Here is a 9,724-nt window from a genome sequence, read left to right on the forward strand (position 1 = left end):
TCAATGCGGAAAATAAAATTGCAACGAAGTGACAAGTGGGTTGATAAAATGGTGCTGGAACTAAAAAAGAGATAAAAGTCTAGGATAGAAGAACGTTATGGACCGGGATTACAGAGATAATAAATGCAGTTAAACTGAATTAAATTTCAAAATTGAGTAGCAATGCATGGTATTGTAATGCAACTTGCCGATTTGGTTAGCCCAGTTTGCGATGAGAAGATGCAGGTACAATCAAATCAATCTGTCAGATATTACTTATATTGCACATTTGTACAGAAGATTTGTCACAGTGCATTTCATCCTACTCCCTGGCCTAATTCAAATGGCATCTATGCACTTTCTGTTTCAGAAGAAAGAGCATTTTGTTGCAGAATGCAACAATTTTGCCTGATGCGCGAGACTGGAAATCTATGCACTTTCCACACCCGCTTGCTTCATCTCCTCCTCCTCTTCCTCCTCTTCCTCGGTTCTCGTCTGCGTTGGGCCACGCCCACCCACAGTCACATTCAGCTCCCGGGTCACTTTGAGCTCCTGAACGCAGCCTGCCGTCATCACACTAGAAACGTGCAAACGAACATTATTGAAAAAAAACCCAAAAAAAAAACCCTGCTTAATTAAACACTTCCCACTGACCTGCGTTTGATTGGCCATCTGGCCCGTCGTCCCGATCGGAGACGGGTGGAATTCCCGGGCGCCTGTCGCTTTGGAGATTCGGAGTGAGGGAACGGTTGAAACGGCGGGCGCCGTGATGAATCCCGTCGATCTCCGAGGACCGGAAACACACCGTCCCTCTCGCCACCGCGGTCCCACTAGGTCTCTGGAAGAAGCGCTTTTAAACAGCATTGCATTACATTACATTACATTACATTACAAGGCATTTAGCAGACGCTCTTATCCAGAGCGACGTACAATGAAGTGCAGATCAAACACAAGTACAAGTGCGATGAGGACCCTAGAGGACAGTACAGTTCTGAGTCCTAGTGTGACCATACAGATACAATTGGAACCCTTGAAGAATACATCAACTTCTAAACTAGCATACCACAGTTGGCAGCTAGAATACCCCGAGTACAACAATACAATAGCTAATACAAAAAAAAAACCAACTATATAAGTGCCATTACAGTCTATGGCATGTACAAGGCTAATCATGGTGGTGAGTTAGGGAGGGAAAGGTGCAGCCTGAAGAGATGAGTCTTCAGTCTGCGCTTGAAAGAGGTCAGAGACTCTGCCGTTCTCACATACACCGGGAGGTCATTCCAGTCATGAGCGAGAAGTGCAGGTGTGGCGAGGAGGAGGCGCCAGACGGCACAAAGTGGCAGAACGGAGGGGTCTTGCTGGTGTATAGGTCTTGATAAGTGATTGAATATAGGCAGGGGGTGATCCCTTAACTGCCTGGTACGAGAGCACCAAAGTTTAAAATTTGATGCGAGGTCCATAAGTATTTGGACAGGGACGCAATTGTTTGAGTACTAACCCAGCCCACACCTGCTTAGCTTCACCTATTCGGAAGAAGCAGGTCGCATGACCGTATGGCTGCCGACCTTTCTCGGCTATACGTCAACGTCTGGCCAGCGTAGGGTCTGCCTGTAACGCACATCTTCCGTCTCCTATAGCACCTGTGTCAGAGCAGGTCGAGAAACTGGGTGATGATAAAAGATTAGTTGGCCTCTCGACACTGCTGCCAGATCTAACCCCGCTTTGCTAGTTCCTCACCCATATTTTATATCGGTGAGGAGCATGGAAAAAGGCTTAATGCAACAGCTCTACTCAAACATGAGGAATCAAGGCAAGCTTGACCTATGAAACTGAAAATGTCAAGAATTAGAAATGGCAATGGCATGCAGACTTGAGTCGAATACATATATAATTGTTTTGGATTCAAATATTTTTCTATGCTTTGCTTTGAGCTGGTCAGGTGGATCAGAACCTATGAAATACTCTCAAAAAGTGCAAACCCTGCCTTCTCCACCTCTTGGCTAGACCACATCAAACAAGCTCAGAAAATTATTTGAATCGAAAATGGTTCCGCATTTGACCCAGGTCTGATGGCAAGAATGAGAAGATTATTGACAAGAAACGGAAAACGAATCTCCCAAAAATCAAAAAAATGTGCAGCAAGCACTCCTAGAATCAACTCTAGGCCCTCTTATGCATCGACTAATGATGAAACTTAACACACCTGTCCAAGCCACATTTGAACTGCCAATTGTCCAATTACTTTTGGTCCCCTAAAATTGGGGGGGACTGTGTATAACAACGGCTACTATTCCTACACTGTTCATCCAATATGGATGTAAAAACCCTGACGCTGAACGTCTACGCTTTAAACATAGTGATAGTCTTATTTCAACTATTTGTTTGCTAGAGCAAACAAAATAATGTGCAACTGTCCAAATACTTACGGACTGCCCAGTACTTGCTAAAATGCTTAACATTATTACTCAGACTGATGCCTGAGTGCATGAATGTTTCAGCAACTGCCCTACGTATCATCCTTCCTTTGACATCACATATGGAAATGTAAAATGATAGTTAATGTAATGTAATAGACTCACTGAGCACTTTATTAGGTATTTATTAGACTTATTTTTTTTAGATTTCTACTGCTGTAGCCTATCCACTTAGAGTTATGATGAGTTGTGTGTTCAGAGATGGTCTTCTGCATACCACTGTTGTAACGTGTGGTTATTTGCATTACTGTCACTTTCCTGTCAGCTTTGACCAGTCTGGCTATACTCCTCTGATGTTTTATTAATACACACATAATCTACAATAACTCCAAAACAAATTCAGTCTGAGAATGTACCATATGAAGTTGAACACGGCTGTCTTGTTCAGCCAGAGGTGGGTGGACCGAAATCACACAAAGATCTTTTTCATTATCGGAACCTGCTGCCCATTTCTGTCTTATTACTGTACCTTTTTATATCAGACCGAGAGAAAGAGTGTGACTGAGAGAAAGAGTGTGACTGAGAGAAAGAGTGTGACTGAGAGAGAAAGAGTGTGACAGAGAGAGAAAGTGTGTGAGAGAGAGAGTGTGTGTGTGAGTGAGAGAGACAGTGTGTGTGTGTGTGTGTGTGTGTGTGTGTGTGTGTGAGAGAGAGAGATAAAGTGTGTGTGTGTGAGAGAGAGTGACAGAAAGAGTGTGTGTGTGTGTGTGAGAGAGAGAGAGTGTGTGTGTGTGTGAGAGTGTGTGTGTGTGTGTGTGTGAGAGTGAGACAGTGTGTGTGAGAGAGAGTGTGTGTGTGTGTGTGTGTGTGTGAGTGAGACAGTGTGAGTGAGAGAGAAAGAGTGTGAGTGAGAGAGAAAGAGTGTGTGAGAGAGAAAGAGTGTGTGTGAGAGAGAAAGAGTGTGTGTGAGAGAGAAAGAGTGTGTGTGAGAGTGTGAGTGAGAGAGTTAGAGTGTGAGTGAGAGAGAAAGAGTGTGTGAGAGAGAAAGAGTGTGTGTGAGAGAGTGAGAGTGTGTGTGAGAGAGAGAGTGTGAGTGAGAGAGAAAGAGTGTGTGTGAGAGAGAAAGAGTGTGTGTGTGAGAGAGAAAGAGTGTGTGTGTGAGAGAGTGAGAGTGTGTGTGAGAGAGAAAGTGTGTGTGAGAGAGAAAGAGTGTGTGTGTGAGAGAGTGAGAGTGTGTGTGTGAAAGAGTGAGAGTGTGTGTGAGAGAGAAAGTGTGTGTGAGAGAGAAAGAGTGTGTGTGTGAGAGAGTGAGAGTGTGTGTGAGAGAGAAAGAGTGTGTGTGAAAGAGAGAGCGTGGAGCGGCGGCCTTATTCAAAAGAGCCGAACAAGCACAGCGAGACGTGACTGGGGTGTGAGGGATTTTCGGACGAGTGATTCCGCCCGGGTCGCGGTTATCGCGGGTGGGTAATGCGGGCTGAATTGGATATTGATCTGTGTCAGAGAGTCACAGCGTGGCGGGGAGGAGCGGGTGCACCAGACCCCGATTTCACGCCACGTTCCCCCCGCCCCCCCCCGGTGGTGTAACCCGCCGCGCGGCTGTGCCAGTGAATTATGCAGAAACGGCACAGGAAGCTTCTCTTTGTGTCGCAATTATTGAATCCCCCCCCCTCCCCTGTCTGCTTCCTCCCCAATCAAGATCTTCATTAGTTCCTAGCAGGAAAAAAAAACTAAATCAGCAGCAGAGACCATGACCCAGAGGCGTTCATTGATTTGGCAAATCATCATTATTGTCAGAGGAAGCTTTCCATGCAGAGTGACACCGGTTGGCAAATCCCTAACATTTACACAATCTCTTTTCATAATTTTTTTTTTTTTTATCAGCTCACAAATTATATTGATTTTGAAAAGGTTCAGCTGATTTGCAGTTATTTCGAGAAAGTTGTCCTATTAAGAGGCTCCCTGATGGAGTTTTGTATCCTGTTGAAGTATTTGTTGTTATGTCAGAATCCTACAGTCGGTGCTGACTTTGGTCAGGAATTCTCACAGGGTCACCTGTAACCAACCGCGCCATTGCCTATCCTGGTAAGGGGAAATGACATGTATGGCATTATATTGAAATGAAATATATTTTCTAGGTATTTCCAAATGCACAATTTACTTTCAGATATACACACACACACACACACACACATTGGTTGGGACTTTTGACACAGGAACCCCCTACTCTTTGCAAAGAGTGTCATGGGATGGTTGTAATGACCATAGTGAGTCCGGATCTCGGTTTAATGTGTCCTACAGCACAGTGTCCCCTCCACTGCGCTAGGACTTTGGGGTTTATTTGATCACAAACACCATTTCCTGCAGCAACTTGCTTTTCCCTGGAGGTGTCCCATCCAAGTACAAACCAAGCGCATACCCGCTTAGCTTCAGCCATTTAGCAGGAGATGGGTACATGCTGGCAGGCAATCAACTCATTGCTTTTATTTGATATGCGTTTTATTTTCTTATATTTCACAGAAATGTTTTTATATCAGTACATTTTCCAAAACGGCCTCATATGTTTAATATCATTTTAATTGATCCAAAATATATTGCTATATATCCAGCTATATTTCCATAAGTGTTGCATCGGGGATGATTTTGAATTTGAATGAATTGGACACCAGCGATTTGTCTCCAGCTTCACAAACTTGAACTCCCCAATTTACAGCGGACTCCTCAGAAGATGTGCACCCCCCAAAATTGACAGGGGATGCTGCACCTGTAGTGTGCATCCACAAATACATTTAGGGGACCATATAAAAATTTTAAAAACGACCCAAATAATGATGGAAAAGAAACGGACACATTTTAATTTGTTCATGAAAGCTGCCTTTTGATACATTCTCGAGCGTTACTAATCCCTTAGGAGGAGTCCTGTGTTTAAAGCTGTGTCTTGTATTACTCCCATAGGCCATTAAGCACCAAGGGGAAAAAAATAATAATAATAATTAAAAAAGAAGGCAAGCAATATGTTCATCATTGCCTCTTATGGTTTGATGCTGGAATAGCATAAGGCGGGTTTCTATCTGCCATCTGTCAGGAGGACCTTTTGCAATATCAATGTGCTCGGCTAACATGCTAGCTTCGGTCCGGCTTGTTGGTTCATGGTTTGTGTTTGTCTGAGCCCTGGCTGTTAAAGCCAGAACGCAACCGTCATGCCAACAGCATGAAGTGCACTGGATAGCTGAATATACTGTACCTTATGGTAGGGATCTGCAACTCCATGAGGGCTGAGAACTGCTGGTTTTTCACCCTTCACCTTTTCACCTTGGAGTTAGGTGTGATGACAGTCTGGCCAATCGGTAGCACTAATGACACTAGAGAAAAGAACTGGATTGGCTGGATTTGGATTCGAGGGCCAGAGTAAATGATCCCTGCCTTACAGTCTGAGAGAGAATGGTTATAGAGGCCTGTTTGTGGACTCAAAGGTTCAAAAACTAAAATTGGGAATTATTATTGGGCATTATCTCTCTAGAAAAGGCATTTCACATAATATCTCTGGTCACAGCTCACGTAACCATAACGGGAATGGTTGACAGGCAAGGATTTTATTAGGATTTCACAGCGTGTCGTTTGATTTAATCCTAGAGCCTCGTTTTGATGCAAATGGTGGGTACTGAATGTAATCTCAATTAATGTTCCTTTTAAGCAAATTATTTACATATTGTGTGACTTCTATCAAGACCAGGCATTTCCTTAACAGATGTCAACTTGTCAGCTAAGCTGGGGCTTTGCTTCTTTTTCAACACCAATATGCATATTAGCTCAGAGCTTGAGCTGGGCAAACAGGTGTTATGTTAAATTATGTTCAGGAAATATGTTACAAAAAAGCAGCCTACCGATTATTCAGAAACGTTCCGGAAGGTTCTGATGAATCTAAAATCAGAGAAAAGATGAGGTTTAATTCCATTTCTGTGTTATCTATTTAGGCTTTGTTTATACAGTCTGTGTGATCTCTGTGCTGTAATCCTGGCTGTTGTGAGCCTGAATTACTCTTAATTGTTTAGCAGCAATTATGTTTGTTCCTGTTGTTGCTGGTAGCTATGTAATTGTATTATTTCTGTTAATAGACCTCCACCTGTGGCTGATTTTTGTATTGTTTCACAGGCTTTGAATGCAGATTAGGGAGTGGAGTCAGAAGTTGAAAATTGAACACAAGGACTGGAGTTCGGTGATCCGCAGAATTGGAGAGAAGATGTTATGTTTTGCATTGAGAACTCATAACATTTGGGGTTGTGTCCTTTTCATGGGGGTGTATCCTTTTCATAAACCATATTCTCTTTCCCTGCTTTCTTCAAGTTATGGTTGTTAATGAAAATTAAAACTGTAAATTTAGAACTATAATTTAACAATGTGCTCTCCTGCAACCGAATAACAGAAGCTACATTGGATTTTTTTCTCTCTCTTGTATTCAAAGGCTTAAAATTTAACATGATTACATGTAATCAGTCGGGAGTTATAACTGTTATAATCTTTTCCTAAGAACATCTTGCATTTGACCAGACTCTGATTGTCTCTGCCTAAAATGTCAGAAGTAGACATTACTCTCAGGATCAGACTGTGCTATAAGGTAATACGTGGGTGCCTTAGGTATTCTGGTGTAAAGCCAGGCTGACTTGCTGTATGCTGACGTGTTGCTGGAGTGATGAGTAGTGGTTTGCCGGAAAACTAGTCAGAATATTGCCTTTGAGAGACAGACTTGATTATTATTATTTTTAGCAAACTCATGTGTTTAGGTACCCTGCTCTGTTAAACCATGTTTGTGGAATGTTAGAAGAATGTAACTGAATAACTGATCTTGTGTACCTCTTAGAATATTCATGTTTGGTCTGCTTAGAAAGGGACTAAAATCATCAATCTTTTAATGATGATATCATACTGCTCAGTTCTACTTCTAACAACATAAGGGAACTTTTTATCCAAACCACATAAAATGCGGGCCTTCCTTCACTTGGATGGTTTATTCACAACGACGCATTCAGGGAGAGAAGAGAGTGGACATTTTGGGGAGTTGATCTGCTGCTGTTGGTGTTCACAGAGGATTCTATCTTACAGCTGCTCTGGCAATTTTCACATTTTTCCATCAGTGATTTCAGGAAGATACAGCTGCCGTCTGGTCTTTGAGACTTTAATTTAATTTAGTTTCGTGGGACTGCTTTGGGAGACACGCTGGGCTTTGGCACTTTCTTTCCTTCTTTTCTCTTGTGACTACCTTTTCTATGTCTTTAATGGTCTTTGTTTAAGGTACTTGACCCTCGTCTTTAGAGTTAGATTCAGATTTTCGTGTTGTAATTTAATCAAATTTTAATCTCGATTTCCTTGTGATTTGTGTATTTTTATACATGTATTTTCATACTCGGCCTATCAACTCATTTGGTAATTTATTTGACAATTGTTATCTTTTGATAATAATTAACGAATTAATTTGAATAAATGTATTTTACATGTTGGATAAGTGCTTGTGCTTGGTATTCAGAGTGCCAAACTTTAAACAAGGGTGTTGTTTGTTAAAATTGCTGGATTCTGAAATTAACCATATTTCGCTATTTTCGCATATAACTCCTTGACAAGGTAGCTCTGTCTGGTTTGCCTTAACACAACATCTTTGCAACTACCCAACACCTTGGCAAACATCTTACAACACCTTAGTAATCGTTATTATTATTATTATTATTATTATTATTATTATTATTATTGCTATTATTATTATGAATTACACTCTACTACTTATGAATCACACTACTACTACTAGTAGAATACTGCAATCCCAGCTACTCTTAGACTGCTAGGATAACTAACACTACTACTGCATTCACTATTACTCTTGTGCTGCCATGATTACTGCCAATCTAGCTTTCAACCAACCCCCACAGCTTCTTCAGTTTTCTACTTATTATTATTTGTATTATTATTAATCACCACAGTTTGGCATGCCCAGTAGCAGAATTCCCATCCATTTAGGAAATGGGGCTGGAATATACTTCCTCCGAAATGTGTCATGTGAGCCGAATGCATCTCTTCACTCTGCAGCTGAGCAGCAAACTAGCCTATAGTGAGGGTCACAGAGCTGCCACAGGAAGAATGCAGCTGTCCAATCAGAACTCACAGGGCATCACAGGAAGAACCCTGTGCATCCAATCAGAGCTCATGGCGCTTCACAGGAAGAACACAGGCATTCTATCAGAGGACAGGCTGCTGACTGACTCCCACTCCCACCCTGCTGCCAGTAGTGCCTCACTCCAGTCAAATGTTCTGCCACTGCCCGGCTGGCATGGTCCAGAGTTCATCCAGACTCAAAGGGCAAAGGATGGGTCCCTGCACTGGGCCGACCCCAGATGTGCCCCAGTCACATTTTGTTTTGGGGGGCAATACAACCCCCTTTTGTAAACAAATGAAAAATAAGAATGGGAAGTACTGAGGTGAATAGAGAGGCATGGGTTCCAAGGTCATTCCATTTTCACTGACGAGCTGGTTGGTGCCTTGCATGTCAGCCAATCGCTGTTGGAGTGTGTGTGTGTGTGTGTGTGTGTGTGTGTGTGTGAGAATTGGTGAATGAGAAGCATAAATTGTTATAATTATATAAATGTCGACATGACCATTTAATGAACCATTTATCTTCTATATTTCCAAACAAAATTGATGAGTACATGACTCCCAAGTGAGTGCAGATTTCCTTTATCAGAAGGACATGGCCCACGGTGGAAAGGAAGAGATGAAATACAGGCAATAATGAGGTCATTGAGTGTTCAAGTTTTGACGCCCAAATCTCTGTTCCTGGGTCAGTCACTGTATCTGAAGAGAAGGGATGACGCAGGGATGAGTGGGAAACTACTGGGCTCTGGATCAGTTTCCTGAAACACCGTCTGCTCAACAGTCTGGGAGTTTTCCGGTGTCTGTCTGTCTATCCGTCTGCCACCCACAAATGTGTGCCCTCCACTTTGTTGAGCAATGTGAGTCATGGTGATGTCACCAACGATGACACACAGAGCGACAATCTCGGGCCCTGAGGACCTAAACACGTACTCCCCGCCTGGCAAAAAAGCCTTTTTTTTTGTGGGGCATGACCAGGCATTAATTTTGGAGATTTGAATCCGCCTCAGGCAGAATGTTTCTATGGATCTGATTGACGCTTTGTATGTACTGATTGTGAAACGGCTGTTTACCGCGAAGAGGAACGGTGGCGTATCGCTGCTTAACCATACAGCCCTGATTGCCATCAGAACACGTTTGTCTGAAAGGTCGGTTTTAACATCGGTGATTAAAAAAAATAGTAAATAAAAATTAAAAAA

General features: G+C 42.5%; 1 long non-coding RNA gene across 1 annotated transcript in view; it reads left to right on the plus strand.

The window, feature by feature from the left end:
- LOC133138150 (uncharacterized) overlaps positions 1 to 6,704 on the plus strand; it is a 45,216-nt gene extending 38,512 nt beyond the window's left edge. Inside the window, exon 3 of the long non-coding RNA XR_009709681.1 lies at positions 6,543 to 6,704. This is a non-coding gene — a long non-coding RNA (uncharacterized LOC133138150). The remainder of the gene's footprint in view (positions 1 to 6,542) is intronic.
- The last annotated feature ends 3,020 nt before the right edge of the window (positions 6,705 to 9,724 follow it).

This window comes from Conger conger, chromosome 10 (genome assembly GCF_963514075.1).
Source record: "Conger conger chromosome 10, fConCon1.1, whole genome shotgun sequence".
Lineage (NCBI taxonomy): Eukaryota > Metazoa > Chordata > Actinopteri > Anguilliformes > Congridae > Conger > Conger conger.